The sequence below is a fragment of the Brassica napus genome, chromosome C4 (genome assembly GCF_020379485.1).
Source record: "Brassica napus cultivar Da-Ae chromosome C4, Da-Ae, whole genome shotgun sequence".
Taxonomy (NCBI): Eukaryota; Viridiplantae; Streptophyta; class Magnoliopsida; order Brassicales; family Brassicaceae; genus Brassica; species Brassica napus.
Window position 1 is genome coordinate 20,996,160 of NC_063447.1, and position 24,435 is coordinate 21,020,594.

Below are 24,435 nucleotides of genomic sequence, written 5' to 3' on the forward strand. Positions count from 1 at the left end.
TGTTGTCGGTCGACAGTGGTGAGCTAGTATCGGTCGACGGAACTAGTGTCTGGGTCGACGGTGGTTGAGCAGCATCGAGCGACACACAAGTATTGTTGTCGGTCGATGAGGAACGCGCTTCCTTGCGGATCGAACGTTCCAAACTTGCAGGATCTGGTAAGAATAGCAGTTGAGTTTCCTTGTTGCTTCTAGTACTGATGGGCATGTACCTGAAAATCCAAGAAATATTTTATGTCAGAAACTTAACAAAAAATAGATAAATAGGCGATCAAAGCTCCCCGGCAACGGCACCAAATTTGATACCACTCAAATTACCCTAAAGAGTGATTTATACTCTCTCAAATAAGAGGTCGAGTTGTAGTACTTAGGGATCAAATTCACAGGGAGCTAGGGAACCTAGGAAATCTAATTTGATTTGTTAAGCAAGATGGTTTTAGAGTTTTTAAATATAAATTGCAATTTTATATTGAACAAGTATTTGTTCAATAGCTTGTTTGAGGTTTTGGTGCTTAAAAAGGAAATAGCTAGACTTAGGGTTTTTATTCAGGAAAATTGGGATTATAATCCTACAGATGCCTAATGAGTTGCATGCATGATAATGTAAAGCTCAACTACTTGATCAACAAGTCAAACAGCTCTCGCATGTATTGACTTGTCTATTAACTAGATCTATTGATCTCAACTGTCGTATTTTGATCAATAGAAAGTGTTGATCGATAATCCTATAGGGATATCGATCGATACACCTTTTGCTCCGTCGATTGATTATTCAAGTGTGATATCGATCGACGCGCTCTAGTCAAGCTTTATGCGCGGGTTAAATAATAGCTTACTAAGCTCACTAGATCAGTTCTCGCCTTGCTCATAGCAAGAAACATAGAGGATGACAATAAAGCTCTCGCTTTTATCAATCAATCCAATGGCAGGTTCTAGGTAGCTAATTTAGACACATGCATTAATGAACAATCCTAAAGATGATTATCACAAATCAGCAATCTATAATTGGGGCTAATCTCTCCTAACCTATTTAAACCCTAAAATCTAACAATGGAACTACTCAGACATGGCTAGGCAATTCATAACATCAATTAAGTATGAAAACTTCATTAGAATAGTAAATAGATATTAATGGAGTTCCAATCACAAATTATAACTTTAGATCTTCTCTCCAATCAATTAAAATCCTAAAAACCTTTGCTGCGAAAATAATAAAACTAGAAAAGCACACTCTACCTTTAACATGGCGGCAAAGCTTATATAATTAGGGTAAAACTCGCCAGGGGTAATCTTGTAAAATGGTGAAGACTTGGGCTTCATGTCAGCTGTGACCAAACGGGCTTTCTGCGCTCTTCGCTCTCGATCGATACACTGATGTGAGTATCGATCGATTATTCCTCTCCAATATCGACCGATGGTCGTGTTAGGGGATTTTTGTGTAGGCTCTTTGTGAGTACTACGGAACGATGGATAGGCTGGTAAACCAAGAGTATTTATATGTATTTCGTGAGGATTTAGATAGGATAATAAAGAGATAGGCTTGAAGAGACTTTTATTAGATAGAAAAAGCAAGATTACAAGGTATTGAGGAGGAACCCTAATTCTAGCCGTCTAATTCTAGTCTCTAAGCCTTGGAAAAGTCGATCCCTCGCTTTAGGGTTTTAATAGCTCTTATATAGTCGTCTGGGAGTCGGTTCCATTAGGTTGAACTCTTCCATATTCGGAAATATGGAAGGTTCTCCTTATCGGAAGTTTTCCATTTTTTGGAAGGGAGCTCGGTTCCGGGGACCGAACTCGGGGTTCCTTCAAGTGGGGACCTGGAGCGTTCCCTTATCGGGGACCCGAGGGTCTGGGTCCTGCCTGGAGGCTGGAGGAAATGATACCGGGGTATTTTTCCCCAATAGTTTGCCCCTTATTTCTCGATTTCGTCATCGAAGTCGCGGAATAACCTGTGCACTCAAGTCAACCGGGGTTGCTTATTCTCAGCAGGCTCCCCCTAGGCAGGACCCCATTCCATTGGTCTTGCTAGCCTGGGTTCCACTCAAGCCGGAACTCATTCTGAACCCAGGTGAGGATCAGTTCCTTCATGTTTGACCGGAGTCTAATAGTAGTTTCTCTTATCTTCTGGAGAAGACGAGGCCGGAACTCATATGTTAAGCTGTGTACAGGCTGGGGGGAGTCGGAGAGATGATATTGGTAATGGGTTTCTCAAGGTCTCGTTAATTCTTCGGGTCCCCAGGACTGAGGGGATAGGTTCCCTTATCGTGCTTTGAGACTCGTTTTCCCGTGCAGTCTCACCTATTTGACGCGTGTAAGTCAATCTTAGGGTTTTTGATTTTGTTTCCCCGTTTTTGGTGCCTGGACTTTTGGGTTTCCTTTTCTTCCACCAAAATCTCGCGTGATCTCTATTATTCAGGCCTAGGTCTTCATTCTCTCAGGTAACACTTTCTTTCTCCCCATCCTTAATTCCGAACCTTTTAGGATGACAAACAGACTATATCTCGCCCTCGGTTCTTCTTCGATAGGTACTAGGGTTCACTCAAGACGTAGGGTTGGAATCGAGGCCTGCGAATCCATGGATTCCTCAGAATCTTCTTTGGACTTGACCGCCGAAATAGAGGAACTCAGGAATGCTTCTGTTGGAGAGGCTCCGCTTCTTCCGGGAGGAGACAAACTTTCGTCGGTGTGTCCTCTATCGATAATAGGAGTAGAGGAGGTCGTAAACTGGAGAAAGAAGTTTCGTCTTCCCGACGACGTCATCATTCGGATCCCTGGTCCTTTTGATAGGGTTTTGGATTTTGAGCTGGGTGAGATCCATGTATACGAAGGTTTCTTCGAATCGGGTTTCAGAGACCAGATTCCTTCTTTGGTGGCTGAGATTTCGAATGCAGTGAAAATCTCCCCTGGACAGCTGAATCCTCCCTCCTGGAGGATCTTGATAGCTATGCAGAGTCTCGGTGATCTTGAGGGTTTTACCATTGGAGTCGCTGAGGTTCTATATTGTTATTCTGTCTCTTCTTTGAACGGTGGGGAGTTTAGGTATCATTTGCATCCTCGTGGAAAAGTACTTCCTGTGCGGAAGCTTTCGAAGGCTGAGAGAAAACGTTGCCCCGTCTTCGAGGGGTGTTGGACTTCGAAGTTTGCTTTTATGCCTTTTCCTGGATTCTCTCCCACTTGGTGTGCAGCTGGTGGGTCATTGCCACTACTCCCTTTGACTGCCTGATGCTGATGAATTTTGGTTTCTTGCGCAGACATATCTCGCTCGGATTATTCTTCGGGAAGGGATACGATCGAGCAGCTGTTGGAGCTTCCCCTCGAACGTCGTGAAGTCTCTTTCCTTGTAAGAAACGAGGCGCTAGATCGATGTAGCATCAGAGCTAAGTTTTCTATCTTAGTTTTTCCTGTTTTCCTTCTATGAATTTAAATCAGGTTGGTTATGTCTTTCATGCGTGATGTCGGGTTCTAAAGGTATTGAGGCCTTGGCGGAATATAGGAAAGCTCTTGAGGCGATGTCTGCGAGGAAGGCTGCAGTTAAGCGGACTGCTCCTATTGAAGATGAAGAGGTCCAGTTTGTTGGTAGTAGCAGGCGTCAGGTGAATGCTGCTGTAGCTCCTTCTTCCTCCAAAAAAAAGTCCAAGGCTTCCGTCTCTGTTCCCAAAACCCCTTCTCCTGCTTCTTTTGACTGGTCCGCAATATTGTCTAATTTGAATGCGAATGCGTTTCCTTTGGTTCCTGCTTGTCTGTCATTGGATGGGGTGACCTACTCCAGGTAGCATGTCATGTTCTTTGTCTTGCTTTCGTTACGTCTCTCTTTATAGGTTGGATTATATTGATGCAGGCGGCGTGTCAACTATTCCATCTTGGGGAGAGGATGGAAGATAAGACTACTGCCAAGGCCGAGGTGGATACATTGACTGCTCGGCTGCGTGAAGGGAAAGATGATGTCCTGACCAAAGAGAAGGAAATTAAGGCCTTGAAGCTCACAGTACAGAATCAGGGAGAAGCAATGGAACGTGTGGCAACGAAAAATGCTTCTCTGCAGAGACGGTTGGAGGACAAGGAGGAGGACATATGCGAGTCGAGATACGCCACAGAGGTCTATGGCCCATTGGGAGCTAATGCGAGAATGGCTTCACCATCAGACTGACAGCTGGGAGCCTGCAACAGCCCTGGAGCAATACAAGACCGTGAAGACTACTGAGGCTGAGCTTCTTGGTCTCCCTGCTCCTTGCTTTGATAATGAGCCGAAGGTTCCTGAGAGGGATGGTGCGCCGGAGCCTGCAGACGGTCCTCCTACCAACTGACCTTCTTGCTCCAGAACTCTTACCCCCGTGAAGGGGTTTCTTTCATTTTGTACTTGCCCTTAACAAGGGTTGAATACTTTGAACCAGGCCTTTATGCATCTTCTGTTTTGTTGAACTGAACCATGGCCATGTTGTGGCTTTCTGCTATTCAGATTTGCATCTTTTGAACAAGCAAAAGAGTAAGTCTGGGGGAGTTGATAGACCATGGATTTAACCTATTATTAGCCATGGTTTATAAGTGTTTTAAGATATATTTACTACTATATAGAGTCCATTTACAGTAATTACAGGTTCATGTACTAACTGGAAGAAAGTGATGTATTTGGAGCTATTTGGAGATCTTTTGAGCTTTGCTGAATGGTAAATTATTTATCAGAATATTGACCGACAGTTATCAAGAAATATCGATCGATTATGAGCTCTTCTCATTGATCGACGGCGAAGCCACCCGAGGGTTAATGACAAAATTAGAAGATTGTAAGTTTCACAAAAGTTTCAATAATTACATTTTAAGTCCTTGGCCGCCTGTTAGGCTATATTATTAGGGTTTTGTATCATTTTAGAGGCAGACTTGCCTAGAGATCTTTTAGACATAGCTTTGGAGAGAAGCAACAAGCCACCATTGGAGAGGGATAGCTTAGTATTGGAGAGATAGATCAAAACTACAAAAAGAGAAGATCTTCAACTCCCTTGCTTTCATTTACTCTATTGCTTTCTCTTATTTTTCATTTTATTTAAGTATTATTCAGACCATCATGACCATGTACCTTATGAATATGTCTGCGTAGTCCTTATTGTTAGATTTAGGTTTCTCAATAGGTTGATAAATGTATTACTGACTCAAACTGTTATTAGGGTGTTTAAAAGTATAGTTCTTTCATCTAGTTGTTCTTAAAACTAAGTTTATGATTGATCACCCTTTAAACTTAGATCTTAGGATTAATTGAGATCAAGCCATTGCTTGACTCAATACCTGAAAATAAACTAGTATGATCTAACTCGCTAGATACAGACGAGAGTTGTTCTAGTGAGTTGGAGAATATAAATCAAACCCGTCTGTAAAGCTTTCTGGAAGAAGCATCGATCGACGCAGCGATAGTTCTGTCGATCGATATTTTGAAAGGTGTATCGATCGATGTTCTTAATGAATCATCGATCAACACTTTCTCGCGATTAACATACGATAGTTGAAATCTGAGATCCAGATTAGATAATCAGATTGATTATATCTTAGTTTGAATTCAAGAACAATTAATATCAATAAAGCCATATAAACCCAAATTAAGTATTTACTTATCATACCAGAGAATATACCTGAATCTAGTTATTCTCCCAACTGTTAACAACTACAAAACAAACCAATCGAGCATAACCTTGCTCACCAAATCATTTACTGCTTTAAAACCCATAAACCAATTAATCTAGCCTACTTCAAAAACCATATTCTATTGTGTAATCCTAGAGTCTCTGTGTATTCGATCCCTAAGTACTACATCTGAACCTCTTATTTGAGAGAGTAATTCACTACTTAGGGTAATTTGAGTGATGTCAACTTATAATGGTGGTCAAGCCTTCCGGAACGGGCGGAAGTGGATTGATCTCTGCAAAAAAGAGAAACAGATTTGTAAGATCCAATGTCATCGGAACCAAAACTAGCGTTTAACAAATCAAAAGTACCTCTCTGACCCCATATGGTCCTTAGAATGGGGATGCAACTCTCTTCCACAGATGCATTGTCGATTCGGACAAAGAAGAAAAACTGCGTCCAAACACGGTAGTTCGACACGAAGTCGGCTATGATCGCCTTGTTCCCCCGAGGACCCAGTTGTACGGTGCCCGTATTTCCCTTGAACATCAACAAGGCTTCGAGATGATCGACGTCAAGGGGGATCCCTTTCGTAACACAGCACCAAAATCCCAATATTTTGTTGTAAACCGACCGGCATGATATGACCGAACCCTAACCCGAAACGGCTAAAGAACCGCACGATAATCTCCGGGAGGGAAACCAGAAGTTGCATTGCATTAAGTACACTCCAAAGCACGTGAAGTAGCCGTCGGGCGAGGATTCATCAACTTCTCCAGATACTGGGAGACGAAACTCTACCGATTCCGGAACTTCACAAAAGCTCTGAATGGTATCAAGCCCGTTCGAACAGCTCGAGCTCAGACAACCATCCACAGGGTTAGAACGGAATGGAGCAGGACACCATATCCCGGGTGGAGGATGCTTTGGTTCGCCTCTGGTGATATCTTGTGAATTTACATGTTTTTAACTTGTTATTCTTGCATGGTTTGGTCATTTAGAGCATCATTTAGGCACATTTAGGTTGCATATCATTGCATTTGTACATATCAGGTGTTGGAGAGCACCATGGATGAGTTAGAGGACCATTGGAGGGATTTTGAGTCCAAAGAGTGAAAGATGAACACGGATGAAGGCCTTAAAGATCTCTTCTGAAGCTCAAAATTTGTGGAGACACTTAACATTGAGTTATCTTTCCAATAGAAGTGGTTTCAAGTCATTTGGAGCTGTATTGGATAAGTTATGATCAATTTACTATAGGTGTTCAACCCTTGCCGGGGACCACTGGAAAGTTAATGGGATGTCCCAACTTACCACTTTCTTCTACCTTTCCTTTGCACGAGTTTTCCTACTTTTCTGTATAATATCTGCTTTCTTTTTATTAAAGGAGTGTCCAAGAAACATCATTATCCAACTTTAGTAATAATTGAACTTGTCAAAACTCTCTCTCTTTGAAATATCATTGTTCTTATTGTTCTTGAGCTGTTCTTCATTGTTCATCATCTGTTCTTGAGTTTTAATTTTGTTTTGCTTGTTTAATCCTTAACAAATCCTTGTTTATCTTTATTATCTGTTGTATCTACTTCAATATGCTTCAATCTATTATGAGATTAAGTGTTTTCATGGAGATTAGTGAGTAGTTTCCTTAAGAATTCATGGGTTAGGGAGATTAGAGTAACTTAGTGAAGATCTATGGTGTTATTGTATTAGATCCTTGTATGAACTTGCTTGTTGAGTATTTTTAATGCTTGTTTAGTCTTGATCACTCTAAACCTGATTTCTAAACACTTCTCATCAGACATGATTAGATGAAGTGTTTGAATCAACTCAACTAAGCTCTAGTGAGATTAGCCAAGGACACTTGATGTTAAAATTGCTAGATAGTTATTAAACTTGAACTTAAAGATTGCTTGATTGAATTAAGCCAAAGACATTTGATGTTTAATGATTTCTAAGCAAATGGACATTTACCTAGACATAGGACTTGTCTAAAATTGTGTTTAGACTTAAGAGATTACTTTGATTGAAAGCTTGTCACCTAGATTGGATCTTAGTTACTTGAAGTCAATTCCCAATACCCATGGATTCACTTGTCTAAATTGATTAAAACCTTGTTGTATTGCTCTGTTTGCTATTGTTACTTGTCACACACTCACCACTATTGAATCTGCTTAGCTTAAGAAATGACTTGTATTCTCACTGATTCACATCACTAGGACTGGTTCGACATTCACCCCACTATACTACAACATTTGCAATAGGCAAAAACCCTATTATCAAATTGGCGCCGTTGCCAATCCTAGTCTGATTGTGACATTGAGTTTGAGTCTTTGCTTGAGACTGAGTTTTACTTTGTTTTAAAGTTACTAATTCTACTTCTTCATCACTTGTGATCGCAGGTGCATGAACCTAAGAAGTAGAGGCACTACACATCTTACTCCCTTGACAGATATCAAAACACTTGAAAGAGAGAACAGGAGAAGGTTAAGACAAGAAGAGCAAGAGGCTCAGATACAAAGATCAGAACCTATGATGGAACCAGTTCCAGAACAACCTCAAGCTGAAGAGGGCAATGGTCAAGGAGCTGCCAACCTTCGACCTAGACAACCACAACGCCAAGCTAGGGCCATCGGTACATATGATCAACCGAACATAAATGGGAATAGGTTGGGCATTAGGGCACCGCCAGTTGCCAACAACAATTTCGAGATCAAGTCCAGCCTCATCAACATGATTGAAAACAACAAGTACCATGGACTTGCCTTGGAAGACCCACTAGATCACCTTGACAGATTTGATAAGTACTGTGGCTTGTCAAAAACAAATGGAGTTTCAGAGGATGCTTTCAAGCTCAGATTGTTTCCCTTCTCTTTGGGAGACAAGGCTCACACTTGGGAGAAAAACATCTCAAGTGATACTATCACCACTTGGGATGAATGCAAGAAGGCCTTCCTCAACAAGTTCTTCTCTGCTACAAGGACTGCAAACCTTAGAAATCAGATCTCTGGTTTTCAACAAAGAGGACTTGAAGGATTTTCTGAGGCATGGGAGAGATTCAGAAGCTACTTGTCTCAATGTCCCCACCATGGCTTCAACAATGAGAGCTTGCTAAGCACTTTCTACAGAGGAGTCTTGCCTAAATTCAAAAGCCAGCTTGACACTGCAAGCAATGGAAACTTCTTGGGGAGGACTGTCGAAGATGCTTTAGAACTCTTGGAGAACATGGCACAGAGTGACTCTGTCTACAATGATGAATATGATAGAAGAGACAGAGGTGGTGGAGGAGAAGATATGACCACAAAGAGAGAGCTGAAAGCACTTCAAGACAAGATTGACATGCTACTATCAGAAAAGACCAAGAAAGAGGAGTTACATATGGTTGCTGAAGTTGATGGAGTAGAATGCCAAGAAGATATGTACTATGTCAATGCTCAGGGTACATGGTACAAGAAGGAGCCTGACTATCAATACCAGAACAACTACCAACAGAAACCCTTCTACAACAACCAACAGAAGCCATTCAACAACTACCAGCCAAGACCATTCTACAACAATCAGCCTAAGCCATTCTACAACAACAACCAAGGTGGTTACCAACCAAAAACAGAACTTCCCTCCTGGATTCTCACCAAAACCAAGTCAACCTGCACAAGACCAAGCTGGATCATCAACACAACCTCCACAAGAGAGTAGTACTGAAGCTATGCTGAAACAATTATTGGAGGGACAAGCAAGAAGTGAGAAACAATTAGGGTATGAGCTGAAAAATCTCCACAACAAGATTGATGGGAATTACCATGATCTAAACAACAAGTTCAAAGCCTTGGAGAACCAGTTTGTCTCTATGACAGCCAGCTCAAGTCGCCAACAAGGTTCCCTACCTGGAAAGGCTGAACAAAACCCAAAGGAGACAATGAAGGCAATCACCCTAAGGAGTGGAAGAGAGTTGCCTCCTAAAGTTCTCATTAAGGATAATGAGAAACAAGGTGGGGAGGTGGTCATCAATGTAGATGATGATGTGGTGATTGTGGATGAGAAGACTAATGAGGAAATCTTGGAGAAGATAGTTGAAGCTAAGGGCAAGAGAAAGATTGGAGAGGAGAAAGTTGAGAACAAAAATGAGGCTGCTACATCAACAAAGGAGAAATTGTTCACTCCTCCTCCCTATGAGCCAAAGCTTCCCTTTCCTGGAAGATTCAAGAAGCAACTCCTAGAGAAGTACAAAGCCTTGTTTGACAAGCAAATGAGTGAAGTTCAGCTCACCATGCCCATAATTGATGCATTTATGCTGGTTCCACAATACAGCAAGTTCTTGAAAGATGCTGTAGAACAAAAGAAGAAAGAGATGGAAGGGATGGTGATTCTTACTCATGAGTGCAGTGCCATTATTCAGAGACTGACTGTCCCAAGGAAGCTAGAAGACCCTGGTAGTTTCACCCTGCCATGCGCCATTGGACCTTTGACATTTGAGAGATGTCTATGTGATTTGGGAGCAAGTGTCAGCCTCATGCCACTATCCATTGCCAAGAAGCTTGGGTTTACACAATATAAAAAGTGCAAGATCTCTTTGGTGCTAGCTGATCGATCTGTCAAGCTCCCCATTGGCATCCTAGAAGATCTTCCTGTCAAGATAGGAAATTGTGAAGTGCCTACTGACTTTGTAGTGCTTGAGATGGATGAAGAGCCTAGAGATCCTTTGATCTTTGGAAGACCTTTCTTGGCAACTGCTGGAGCAATGGTGAATGTGAGAGATGGCACAATTGATCTCCACCTTGGAAAAGATCACATTCTCCATTTTGATATCAAGGAGATGATGAAGAAGCCCACAACTCAAGGAGAAATATTCTACATTGATGAGATGGATGCCTTGGCTGATGATTTCCTTGAGGAGTTAGCGATTGAGGACTCTCTTCAACATGCCCTGACCATTGAAAGAGAGACCCAAATGATTGAAAACAAGGAGAGTGATGAGCTAGTAAGAAGGCTAGATGTTCACCTTGAGGAGGATGGAGAAGATGAGTTCATGGAGTTGCCACAAATGACTCAACATGCTGCCTCAGCAGACATTCAAGAGAACCTCCATGAAGCTGATTGGAGTGAGCTCAAGGCACCAAAAGTGGAGCTTAAACCTCTTCCCCATGGTGTAAGGTATGCTTTCCTTGGACCTAATGAGACATATCCTGTCATTGTGAGTAGTGAGCTGACTGAGAATGAATTGTCTATGCTTTTAAATGAACTTAAAAAGTATAGAAAAGCACTAGGATACTCACTTGATGACATTAAAGGAATCTCACCATCTTTGTGCATGCATAGGATACATCTAGAGGATGAATCTAAAACTTCAATTGAACACCAAAGAAGATTAAATCCTAATTTGAAAGATGTTGTTAAAAAAGAGATAATCAAATTGTTAGATGCTGGTGTGATCTATCCTATCTCTGATAGCAATTGGGTTTCACCTGTGCATGTAGTTCCTAAAAAAGGTGGCATAACAGTTGTTAAGAACGAAAATGATGAGTTAATACCAACAAGAACAATAACTGGACATAGGATGTGCATTGACTATCGAAAACTGAATGCAGCCTCTAGAAAGGATCATTTCCCTTTACCATTCATTGATCAGATGTTAGAGAGGCTAGCTAACCATCCTTATTATTGTTTCCTTGATGGATACTCTGGATTTTTCCAAATCCCTATACACCCAAATGACCAAGAGAAAACGACATTCACTTGTCCTTATGGTACCTTTGCATATCGAAGGATGCCATTTGGACTGTGCAATGCACCAGCAACATTCCAAAGAGCAATGATGTCAATTTTCTCTGATCTTATTGAGGATGTAATGGAGGTGTTTATGGATGATTTTTCTGTATACGGTTCTTCGTTTGCTACTTGTTTGTCAAATCTTTGCAGGGTATTACAGAGATGTGAGGACACTAACCTGGTGCTCAATTGGGAGAAGTGTCACTTCATGGTCAAGGAAGGGATTGTTCTTGGACACAAAGTTTCTGAGAAAGGAATTGAAGTGGACAAAGCCAAGATAGATGTCATGGTTGGTCTAGCTCCACCAAGAACAGTGAAGGATATAAGAAGCTTTCTGGGTCATGCCGGTTTCTATAGAAGATTCATCATGGATTTCTCTAAGATAGCTAGACCATTGACCAGGCTGTTATGCAAAGAAGCTGCATTTCACTTCGATGAGGAGTGTATGGAAGCTTTCAAAAACCTGAAGAATGCACTCATCAGTGCACCCATAGTTCAACCGCCAGATTGGGATCTCCCCTTTGAGATCATGTGTGATGCAAGTGACTTTGCTGTAGGAGCAGTCCTAGGCCAGAAGAGAGACAAGAAGTCACATGTGATCTACTATGCAAGTAGAACCCTTGATGAAGCTCAAGCTAAATACTCTACAACTGAGAAGGAGCTATTGGCCATTGTCTTTGCATTTGAGAAGTTCAGAAGCTACTTGGTTGGGTCAAAGGTGACTGTCTACACTGATCATGCTGCATTGAGACACCTCTTAGCCAAGAAAGATGCAAAACCAAGACTGTTGAGGTGGATTCTGCTGCTACAAGAGTTTGATCTTGAGATCAAGGACAGGCCTGGAGTTGAGAATGGAGTAGCTGATCACCTGTCCAGGTTGAAGGTGGAGTGTGGAATCCCTATTGATGACAGACTTCCAGAAGAGCAAATGATGGCTATTCATGCAGTGGTAGCTGTTTGTGAGACAGGAAAGAAACTTGAAGAGGTGAAGGCAGCTGATGAGAAGGGTCCTTGGTATGCTGATATAGTCAACTACTTAGCTAGTGGAAAAGAGCCATTGAACCTTGAAGGTTATGCCAAGAAGAAGTTCTATAAGGATGTGAAGAGATATTATTGGGATGAGCCTTACCTCTACATACTTTGTAGAGATCAACTCTATAGAAGGGCAGTGGCTGAAGAAGAAATTGATGGGATCCTTACACATTGTCATGGATCATCCTATGGAGGCCACTTTGCTACATTTAAGACAGTTGCAAAGGTGCTACAAGCTGGATTTTGGTGGCCTCACATGTTTAAAGACACCCAAGACTTTGTCTCAAGGTGTGACTCTTGTCAAAGAAGAGGAAACATCACCAAGAGGAATGAAATGCCTCAAAACCCCATCCTAGAAGTTGAAGTGTTTGATGTCTGGGGTATTGACTTCATGGGGCCTTTTCCTTCATCTTATAGCAACAAGTACATACTGGTGGCTGTAGATTATGTCTCTAAGTGGGTGGAAGCAATTGCAAGTCCAACCAATGATGCAAAGGTGGTTCTAAAAATGTTCAAGAGCATAATCTTTCCAAGGTTTGGGATTCCAAGAGTTGTGATCAGTGATGGAGGGTCTCACTTCATCAACAAACTGTTTGCAAACCTCCTTAAGAAGAATGGTGTGAAGCACAAGGTTGCAACTCCTTACCACCCCCAAACAAGTGGTCAAGTTGAGATTTCCAACAGGGAGATCAAGTCCATTCTGGAGAAGATTGTGGGGGTTACAAGGAAAGATTGGTCCATCAAGCTTGATGATGCATTGTGGGCTTATAGGACAGCTTACAAGACACCTTTGGGAACTACACCTTTCAACCTTCTCTATGGAAAATCTTGCCATCTACCAGTTGAGCTTGAGTACAAGGCACTATGGGCAGTCAAGTTGCTGAACTTTGACATCAAGAGTGCCAAGGAGAAGAGATTGATCCAGCTGAATGAACTTGATGAGATAAGACTTGAAGCTTTTGAAAGTTCAAAGATCTACAAAGAGAAAACAAAGGCTCTCCATGACAAACATATCCTGAAAAGAGACTTTAAAGAAGGAGATCAAGTTCTTCTCTACAACTCCAGACTGAAGTTGTTTCCAGGCAAGCTCAAGTCAAGGTGGTCTGGTCCTTTCAAGGTTAAAGAGGTTAAACCTTATGGAGCAATAGTTTTGTGGAGTTCTGATGGAAGAGAGTTCACCATCAATGGACAAAGGGCTAAGCTTTACTTGGGAACCAAATCGGAAGACCTGGGAACTTCAGTTCCACTTTCCGATCCAACCACAGTCTAACCTAAAGGAGGCAAAGTCAAGCTAGAGACTTAAAACAAGCTCACTTGGGAGGAAATCCCAAGAGTATCCTTTGTATATATGTGTGAATGTTTTTAATAAATTGTGTGAACTATCCTTGTTTGTGTGTTTGTTTGTGTGAATTGTGTGTGATTTCAGTTTGGAAGGTGCTCAGGAAAAGGAAAGGATTCAAAAGAGGCTAGGAAAGAAACACAAGTGCTGTGGAGACATGCTCATAGCGACATGATTGGGTCGCTACAAGGAAGATAGCATAGCGACAAGCGCATAGCGACCCACACATGTCGCTATAACCCTTTACGGACAACCTTAGCGACGTGCGTAGCGACATCCTCATGTTACTACGACCAAACGAAGAGAATGCAATATTTGGCTAAGGACCGTAGCGACATATCCATAGTGACATTCTCATGTCGCTACAGTCACAAGGTAAGTACTCTAATCCGGTTTAAAATCTCTCCACATCTCTAGTAATTTTTATTTTACTTATCATGTAAACCACTCCAAATTCAAAGTCACACAAGAGACTGTGTGATTCGAGTGTGGTGGGGGTACTATAAAAACTGATCATTTTGCTTGTTTTTATTTCGATGATTTGCATTTGACATATCTAGCACTGTGCATTTGTGTGGATTTTAATGATTTGCATTTTGGATTTTCTTGTGATTTCTAAATAAAAAAAAAAAATTTAAAAAAGAGTTGTGTGTTTTGAATTATGCATAGGGAGCTATGATTGAAATTGCCATGAAAAGAACATATCTACAAAAGCATCTCTTGAGCCTTGAAAACTCTTTTTGAAACATGTTGCTCATATGATATTGACATATTTCTTGAAACCAATTACAAACTGAACTTGGGCATAATGAATTTAATCTCTCTTGCATATGGGCACTTGCATACTTGATCATGGATTTCATACACATTTGGGTTATCTTATTCCATGTATTATCCTTTGATTAACCCAAATGGCACTCCCCTACCCTTAAACCTTTGCCATTCTTTGAAACCAATATTGATTTGTTGAGTGAGGTCTCTTATTGATAGCTTGTCATGTGCAAAATCTTGAGAGTATTGGGAGCGACATATGTTTGTTCTCATCTATTGCTAGCATAAGATCCTCATTTGAACTAGCATCTAGGATGGTGAGTGAGTTTGCGTGTTTTTAAGTTATTATATATCTTGGGTTTGAGAGAGAGAAAAAGATCAAAGAGTGTCAATAAGAAAAGAAAACCAATAGGAACCAAGAAAATAAAAGAAGAAAAACTCTTAAGTGTGTCGATTAGAATTCCCCAAAGTAAAAAAAAAAAAAATGTGAATGAAAGATCATAATGGGGAAAAAAAAAGAGTGTCAAGTTCTTAGTTGGTTGATCATGTAAAAAAAAAAAAGAGAGAGTTCACTTGGTGAGAAATGTGAGTGAAGTGTATATACTTGGGTTTTGAAATATAAAAGATGGGTAGAATTTGTAATCACTTAGGAAGAAGAGTAGAATGATGAGAATGAGCTATGTATGCATGAATTGCCCCTAGTCTTAGATAAATTTTGCATAATGATCATGCTCCTTATTCTTGAGTGATTGCCACCATTAAAAAGATTGTATTTGAATCTTTCTTTTCATTCATAAAAGACGATTAATCTACCAAGCCAAGTGATTGAGATCATGTGCCCATTTGTGAGAATCCACCTTGTGTGTGCGTGTGAATGAATGTGAGAATTGGTTGAAGTTACTTGTTAATTGATGAGCATTGCACTTTGTATAAAGAAATAAAAAGAGTTTGATAGGCATTGAGAAGCTAGACTGATAAAAGAATGACCAATGATTGTTTGCTATGATCATTTGGAATGTTGTAGAAGAGCTAGGATGTGTGTCTTTTGGCTATGAGCTCCCTTTTTCAAACTTCTTCCTTCTTAGGATTTGAAAGTTTACTGGAGAACAAGTAAAAGACTAGTGTGGGGGAGTTGATATCTTGTGAATTTACATGTTTTTAACTTCTTATTCTTGCATGGTTTGGTCATTTAGAGCATCATTTAGGCACATTTAGGTTGCATATCATTGCATTTGTACATATCAGGTGTTGGAGAGCACCATGGATGAGTTAGAGGACCATTGGAGGGATTTTGAGTCCAAAGAGTGAAAGATGAACACGGATGAAGGCCTTAAAGATCTCCTCTGAAGCTCAAAATTGGTGGAGACACTGGAAATTGAGTTATCTTTCCAATAGAAGTGGTTTCAAGTCATTTGGAGCTGTATTGGATAAGTTATGATCAATTTACTATAGGTGTATCAACCCTTGCCGGGGACCACTGGAAAGTTAATGGGATGTCCCAACTTACCACTTTCTTCTACCTTTCCTTTGCACGAGTTTTCCTACTTTTCTGTATAATATCTGCTTTCTTTTTATTAAAGGAGTGTCCAAGAAACATCATTATCCAACTTTAGTAATAATTGAACTTGTCAAAACTCTCTCTCTTTGAAATATCATTGTTCTTATTGTTCTTGAGCTGTTCTTCATTGTTCATCATCTGTTCTTGAGTTTTAATTTTGTTTTGCTTGTTTAATCCTTAACAAATCCTTGTTTATCTTTATTATCTGTTGTATCTACTTGAATATGCTTCAATCTATTATGAGATTAAGTGTTTTCATGGAGATTAGTGAGTAGTTTCCTTAAGAATTCATGGGTTAGGGAGATTAGAGTAACTTAGTGAAGATCTATGGTGTTATTGTATTAGATCCTTGTATGAACTTGCTTGTTGAGTATTTTTAATGCTTGTTTAGTCTTGATCACTCTAAACCTGATTTCTAAACACTTCTCATCAGACATGATAAGATGAAGTGTTTGAATCAACTCAACTAAGCTCTAGTGAGATTAGCCAAGGACACTTGATGTTAAAATTGCTAGATAGTTATTAAACTTGAACTTAAAGATTACTTGATTGAATTAAGCCAAAGACATTTGATGTTTAATGATTTCTAAGCAAATGGACATTTACCTAGACATAGGACTTGTCTAAAATTGTGTTTAGACTTAAGAGATTACTTTGATTGAAAGCTTGTCACCTAGATTGGATCTTAGTTACTTGAAGTCAATTCCCAATACCCATGGATTCACTTGTCTAAATTGATTAAAACCTTGTTGTATTGCTCTGTTTGCTATTGTTACTTGTCACACACTCACTACTATTGAATCTGCTTAGCTCAAGAAATGACTTGTATTCTCACTGATTCACATCACTAGGACTGGTTCGACATTCACCCCACTATACTACAACATTTGCAATAGGCAAAAACCCTATTATCATCTGGCCGTCTAATAAGCGCCACGCTCCTCAGGATCGATCGAGTGATCCGAAAACTCCACCTTTGGCGCGATGTTCCCATGTCGCAAACTGGAGCCACCAGGGACAGAGCGATCGCCACGAAACTTGGAGGAAGCATTTTTCCTTGAAGTCATGATCAAAAAGTAGGTTTTCTATCAAAGGGAGAAAAGAGAGAAAAACGGATTTCTTTCTTGAGAGAAAGTTTGTGGAAATGAGAAAGTATAGAAATTGAAAACTTACTCCACATACTTATAAGGAAGAGAATTCACTGTTCACCTTCGGATTTTTTTACTTTGGATTTCGACTAACTCACTATGCACGTCTGAACCGCTCGCAAGAACACCATGATTCTAACGAGCTGGGAGGCTAATTGTTAGGGTCGAAATCAGTTACGACGAAATCAAAGTCAAAAACTTCCTGAGAAACGTCTTCTTCAAAAAAAGAAAAGATAATTCTCAAAAAAATAGAGAAACCAAAGACCGAAATCAAGTTTCGTAATAAGTCCTAAAGGGATTTACAAGATAAGCCTTCAAGGAAGGTTGCTCGAGGCCCCGGGAAACTGATCCCTGACAACAAAACACCAACGTCTAACCCACCAAACGGGAGGAGTGGATAGAGCAAGTCGTCCAACTCGCCAAATGGGCAAGTTGGACCGAGCAAGCCATCCAACTCACCCATTTGGCGAGTTGCACCGAACATGCTGCCTTCGTCCCATTCTCGTAGCTCCCTCTTCTGTGATCGGATCGAATTGACTCTTGTTTCGTCTCGATCGGAGTCACCATCGGAACTTTACAGCTTGGAAACCGCAAAGAACTCGCTCTCTCGAAGGAGATTCGGATTTCTCGTATAAAATGGCAATGGTAAACTAAAACACCTTTAACTGCCTACGCTATACGAGAAGTTTGGATGTTCTTCGAAATCGACGTCGTTTCAAAAAAGCTCTTTCTATAAAATCTAGAAAAATGCTTAAGTCCGAGAACAGCCCGTAGGGTCCAGAACGCGGCAAAAAGCCCACCTGTTTATGACGGGTTATCTCTTTTTTGCAGGAGAAGATAAATGTCAGGTTCAGAGGATAAATGTGAAGTTTCCGAGGATAAACAGGATGATCGAGGAAAAAGGGAATATTTCCACGAAGCGATAAACTTGGCCGAGGGCAGAAAAGGAAAGAGCAAACCGCCTCTTAGAGAGTATATAAGGATGTTGAAGTTGGAGGCACAAAAGGACGCAATAATTTTACTTAGAGGAAAAAACTTAGAACATTTAGGCATTTTTCCGTTTTTGTTATCGAGCTACGACTCAACTAGGTTTTCAAGTCTTAGGTTGCTAGAACTAGGAATCTCGCCGACAACTCTCGTGGCCGAAGGCTCTTACCTTGTTGTTAAGCTAAAACGCGGATTCAGAATAAAAACCTCTTTTGCTTTCTTTTCGATTCCATATATTTATTTTTCGTCCATACTCTCGTGTTCTGATTGCTTGCCGTGTGGTTTAGCAGATATTCGGGACCTCTGGGAAATTTTGGGTTTCCTATCTTTCCTAATTTGAACGAAAATCGACAGTACAAATTTTGGTTCGCACAGTGTAACATATCTCAAGTACGGACCGGAGAAGGATCTCTGGTCTAACTTCTCCTGGGAGATATAATACCTTGCGGCTTGCTTCTTGATTTTTCTGGCTTCCTGGCGGTCTTCCGGGAGAATGTCATTCTCTAGGTACCGGACTAGGGGGTCGTCCAGGTTTCGCCCTGTTCGATAGCGGAGACCTCGTCATATTGGGGTTCCTCCAGGGTGGCTGGCCATTGAAGCACAAGAAAGGAGATTCTCATCTGGCTGTTTATTTCGAGGGCGGACCCTAGATTAACGAGGGCATCGGCTTGCAACTCTTGAATTTCTTGATGAGCCGATGGGCGACCGCCAGGTAACTGATCATGTTATCGTCCTTTGCTTGGTACTCTCCCTGCCTCTGGTTGATTATCAACAGGGAGTCACTGAAGACCTGGATACTTTCTGCCCCCATCAGATGGGCAAGTGTTAGCCCTGCGATTAAGGCCTCGTACTCGCTTTCGTTGTTGGTTGCTTTGAAGTTTCACCTCACGGCCCTTGAGGCCATTTTCCCTGTCGGCGAAGTAAGCATTATTCCTACCTCGTCTCCTCTGATGTTGCTGGATCCATCAACATGCAGGACCCATTCTCCCTCTCCCTTTGTTTCGCTTTGGAGGCGCACTTCTTGCTCCAGAGCTTGGACCAAGGAAGGGGAGAATTCGACCAAAAAGTCTGCCAAGACATGCGACTTTATAGCTGTTGCTGGTCGAAAAATCACATCGTATTCTCCTAGTTCCATAGCCCATTTCGCAAGGCGTCCAGAGACTTCAGGCTTGTGGAGGATCAATTTTATAGGGAAGGAGGTGACGACCACAACTGGGTGAGCCTGAAAGTAAGGCCACAGCTTGCGGTCGGCGACTATCAGGGCTAAGGCCAGCTTCTCTAGATGGCCTGTAGGGGGTTTCTGCATCCAGGAGAGCCTTACTTACGTAGTAGATTGGTAGCTGCTTATTTCCTTCCTCGCGTACTAGGATGGCGCTTCTGGCGTGCTCTGTGACTGCTAGATATAGTAGCATGACCTCACCGAGCAGTGGCTTCGATAGGAGAGGAGGAGTGGTGAGATATGCCTTTAGTTCATGGAGAGCGGACTCGCACTCTTCCGTCCACTGAAAATCCTTTGGGTTTTTGAGGGTTCCAAAAAAGGGGTGAGACTTGTTGGAGTGCCTGGAGATGAACCTGCTCAGGGCTGCCATTCTTCCCGTTAGCTTTTGTGGCGCGCCAGGTAGGGGATCCACTTGCAGCTTATGCATGATGATCTCCAGATCAATCCCAGGCATGTCTGCGTGGGAACACGCGAAGCAGTCGGAGTTAGACCTGAAGAAATCTATTAATCTGCCATTCTTCATGTTAGCTTTTGGACATCTTTGACTTTCTTCGGGGAAGGGATCTAGTGAATGGCCCTGATTTGCTCTGGGTTGGCTTCAATGCCCCGGTGGGTTACAATGTTGATAGACCATGGATTTGACCCACTTTTACCCATGATTTATAAGTATTTTAATTACTAATTATTATATTATAGAGTCTATTTAGAGTATTTATAGGATCATGAGTGATTTGGAGACAAGTGATGATTTTGGAGCATTTTGGAGATATTTGGAGTAAGCACCTGAGATGACCATCGAGCTCGACTATCGGTCGATATTAGAGAACAAGAATCGATCGATACACAAGACATGGTATCGATCGATAGCGAAGCGCGCAGGAAGCCCGTTTTGTCACAGCCGACTTGAAGCCCAAGATTTCACTATTTTACAAGATTGCCCATGACGAGTTTTTAACCTAATTATATAAGCCGTGCCAACATGGTAGAGGCAAAGTGTGCTTTCTTGTTTTACTATTTTCACAGCAAAGGTCTTGATACCACTCAAATTACCCTAAGGAGTGATTTATACTCTCTCAAATAAGAGGTTGATTTGTAGTACTTAGGGATCGAATTCAAAGGGAGCTAGGGAACCTAGGAAATCTAATATGATTCGTTAAGCAAGATGGTTTTAGAGTTTTTAAATATAAATTGCAGTTTTTATATTGAACAAGTATTTGTTCAATAGCTGGGTTGAGGTTTTGGTGCTTATAAAGGAAATAGTTAGACTTTAGGGTTTTTATTCAGGAAACTTGGGATTATAATCCTACAGATACCTAATGAGTTACATGCATGATAATGTAAAGCTCAAATCCTTAGTCTACAAGTCCATCAGCGTTCGCAATGTTTGGACTTGTCTATTAACTAGATCTATTAATCTCAAGTGTTGTATTTTGATCAATAGAAAGTGTCGATCGATTATTCAAGTGTGATATCGATCGACGCGCTCTAGTCAAGCTTTATGCGCGGGTTGAATAACATCTTACTAAGCTCACTAGATCAGCTCTCGCCGTGCTCATAGCAAGAAACATAGTTCTATTAGAATGTTTTCAGGATAAGAATAAAGCTCTCGCTTTTATCAATCAATCCAAGGGCAGGTTCTAGGTAGCTAATCTAGACACATGCATTAATGAAAAATCCTAAAGATGATTATCACAACTCAGCAATCTATAGTTGCGGCTAATCCCTCCTAACCTATTTAAACCCTAAAATCTAACAATGGAACTACTCAGACATGGCTAAGCAATTCATAACATCAGTTAAGTATAAAAACTTCATTAGAATAGTAAATAGATATCAATGGAATTCCAATCACAAATTATAACTTTGGATTACACAGATGGTCTTCCATAACCCTAGGTAGGATGCTGACTGATGATCATGTGTCGCACAAGACATGTGGGAACTCAATTCCCTTCACCGTGCATGGTATTGCAAATTTCCGAGGATCACTCTTCTTCTTCAATGTAATCCTCATTCTCATCTTTTCTCTAGCTTCACATAACATTTTACTGATGTCTTCTTCTTTTTCCCTTGTCTCTCTGAAGAACATCCACAATCTGTGGGTATATAAGCATCCTCAAATGGCTTATCTATAGGAATCCTGAAGACTCTCTTCCGGAAACTTTCATTTTCCTTATCATTGGCCTCCCTCTTCAGATGTTTCGCCAGTTTTTCCTTTCTTCTCCTTAGGGTTCTTCCAGTAGGAACCCTATCCTCTTCCATAGGATCTTCTCCATCATCTGAGGTGTCCTGACGGGCTCTGGTAGGTATTCTGAAGGTTTGGGTTTGGGCCTTAGTGCATTGAGTCGTGCAAGATCTATCTTTGGCATCTGCACTCGGTAGGTAATTGGTGCTCGTCGATCGATAGGCGCTGGAGGTTGTCGATCGATTGTGGCCTCTGAGTGTCAATCGATGGAGGATTCTCCATGTCGATCGGTGGAGGTATCAGCTCGTCGAGCGATTCTGACTTTATCAGGGCTGGGCGGATGTGGGTGTTTTGCTGTGAACTCCTCGTGAGTTAGAATCTTCACGGCATTGCAAGACGTGGCTGACTCCGTAGGCGTCGTCGATCGATGCTATAGAGTTCCTGTCGATCGATTTGGGCTGGTGTACGTCGATCGATGTTTGTGGTCTGGCGTCAATCGACAACATTGCGATCCGCCGAAACTCATCAAACTTTCTACCTCGAAATCTCCTTCTTGCAGCTTCTCTTCTTTCACCACTTGCCAAAAATCATCCTCAATGATGGCATTTACTAGGTGTTTCATCACATCATCCCCTACTCCTCTTGTTGAGGTTTCCTGCCTCTTAACAGCATCTCCGGTCTGCACAATCTGCATCTCCAGCTTCTTCACATGGGTGCTCAAAGTCTCAAACTTTGTGTTCAGGTTGGTGTAGACAGAATCTATCTTCCCATTGAAGTCCACTGTCATTCGCTGCTGTGCCTCAAGAACCCTATCGAGCATCTCTTCAATCTTGCTCTCTTGAGTAGGCGGTGGCTTCTGGTAGTAGGAACTTCCATAATTCTTGTTGTTGTTGTAGCTGTTGTTGTAGGGTTTCTGGTACTGTGAATTTTGGTTGAAGTTATTCCTATTTCCATAGGAGTTTCTGTTTCCACCCTGGTTTCCAGAACCTTGGAATCCAGTTCCACCAATGTAGTTCACCTCTTCTTCATCTTCTCTACCCTCTACAGCTTCTGCATCTTCAACAAAGGTAACATGCTTCCTGAGAAGCTTGTGAACACTATCCAGCTTTGCCTTCACCTCATCTATCTGATCATTCCCAAGGACGGTGGCAGATCTTTTCCTCTCAAAATCAGTGTTCTTGGTGATGTTGCTGGATGCTAGGTTTTCAATAACCTTGACTGCCTCCTCTGGATTCCTGGTGTTGAAGTTTCCATTGCTGGAAGCATCAAGAGCCATCTGGTACTGCACCGCGATGCCTAAGAATGCATTCTTGATGTCGCTCCAGGATTTAAGAGATCCTGGTTGTAACTGCTTGACCCAATGGAGAGCTTCTCCAGCAAGTGAGTACCTGGAGAGCTTGCATAACAGGTAGTCCTCCGAGACTCCCTCGACTTTAATAGTTGAAATCAGATACTCGAACCTCTCGAGATGGTCGATAGGATGCCTGTGAGATAATCCATGGTAGGGTAACTGTCCCACAAGCGTGTAGTACTGCGCTTTCAACTCAAAATCCCTCTCGATAGTGGGAGGACGAATGGCTGATCTGTTGGTGTAGTATCGATCTGGACGATTGTAGTCAGCCAATGTTCTGGGTTGTGCAGCCTCATCCACAGGTAAAGTAGTACCTGTAGTATTAGCATCAGGCTCAGGGATTGTAGCCCCCTGAGCATCTATCCTCTAACCTGCTGCATTACGCAGATGACCCTCCTGGTCATGCAGGTCTCCATTGTTGTCTCGTACAAGTATCAAAGGCGAAACCATGTCTCGCGGCTCAGTATCGATCGATGTATGGGATGGAATATCGATCGATGTCGGATGAAGGATGTTGGTCGATGGAAAGTGAGTGTTTTCGGTCGACAGGGGTGAGAGAGTATCTGTAACAACCCCGAACCGTCCTAAGCATAGGTCGACCCACCGGTCAACAATCAAACAAGAACATGACCGACGGACGACCCACACCAAGGGTTGGAGATGAAAGGCCAACCGGCCAGCCAACAATCAAACAAGAACATGACTGACCGTCCAACCCGACACCATGGTCCGGAAGGTCTACGTGACGGGTTAGGGACGATCCGGCCAGAGTCACAAAATTTACTCCACAACCTCGACCAGTTCATCCCCTAACACGTCCCGCTGCGTCAAGGCACAAAGCTTTACAACCCGTACCTAGAGTTAGCATTTTCCGTTAGATCGAGGCCTAAGGCATTTCAACCCGTACCACGACCTAATGTTGTGTTAGACCGGATTAGTCAAATATCAGAGTACTCATGAAGCGCATATAAAACATTTACTTTTATTGATTTAGGAAATATCCATACATTGAAATAATTCAAGATTGGGCCCGGCCTAATGCCAAATCGAGCCAACAAAACACATAACACAATACCGTTTACAAAAGGCATGAAAATCTACACCGGCGGTCCTAACATCCAGTACCATGCTATCCAATCATCCTTACCTAAAGCGACCTGCAAAAAGGACAACGGAGTTGGATGAGTAATCTAGTATTACTCAGTGAGCTGGCGGCCTCTATCCGCAACCTAGACTCTAACCTAGACAACCCAAAATAACAATCAATCTAGCCCTAGCATGCAATAAAAGCTAAGGCTAAGCAAACTGTTACTAAGTTAGACTTGGCCTCCTGCCATAATCTAGCTTCAAGTAACGGGAACCTGCATTAAAACAAGTCAACAACAAATCCCTAGTTAACCATATATACGCTTGAGTTCAATATTCATGTAGTGTTAGACACTTAGATTATACAAGTATCATTAACCGGTCGACCA

At 41.7% G+C, this 24,435-nt stretch overlaps 1 non-coding gene across 1 annotated transcript; it reads right to left on the reverse strand.

Annotated features, from left to right (window-relative positions):
• Positions 1-8,592: 8,592 nt before the first annotated feature.
• On the reverse strand, positions 8,593-8,699 carry LOC125586662. Its single transcript, XR_007323198.1, has one exon. It is a non-coding gene; the product is annotated as a small nucleolar RNA R71 (small nucleolar RNA).
• Positions 8,700-24,435: the final 15,736 nt, after the last annotated feature.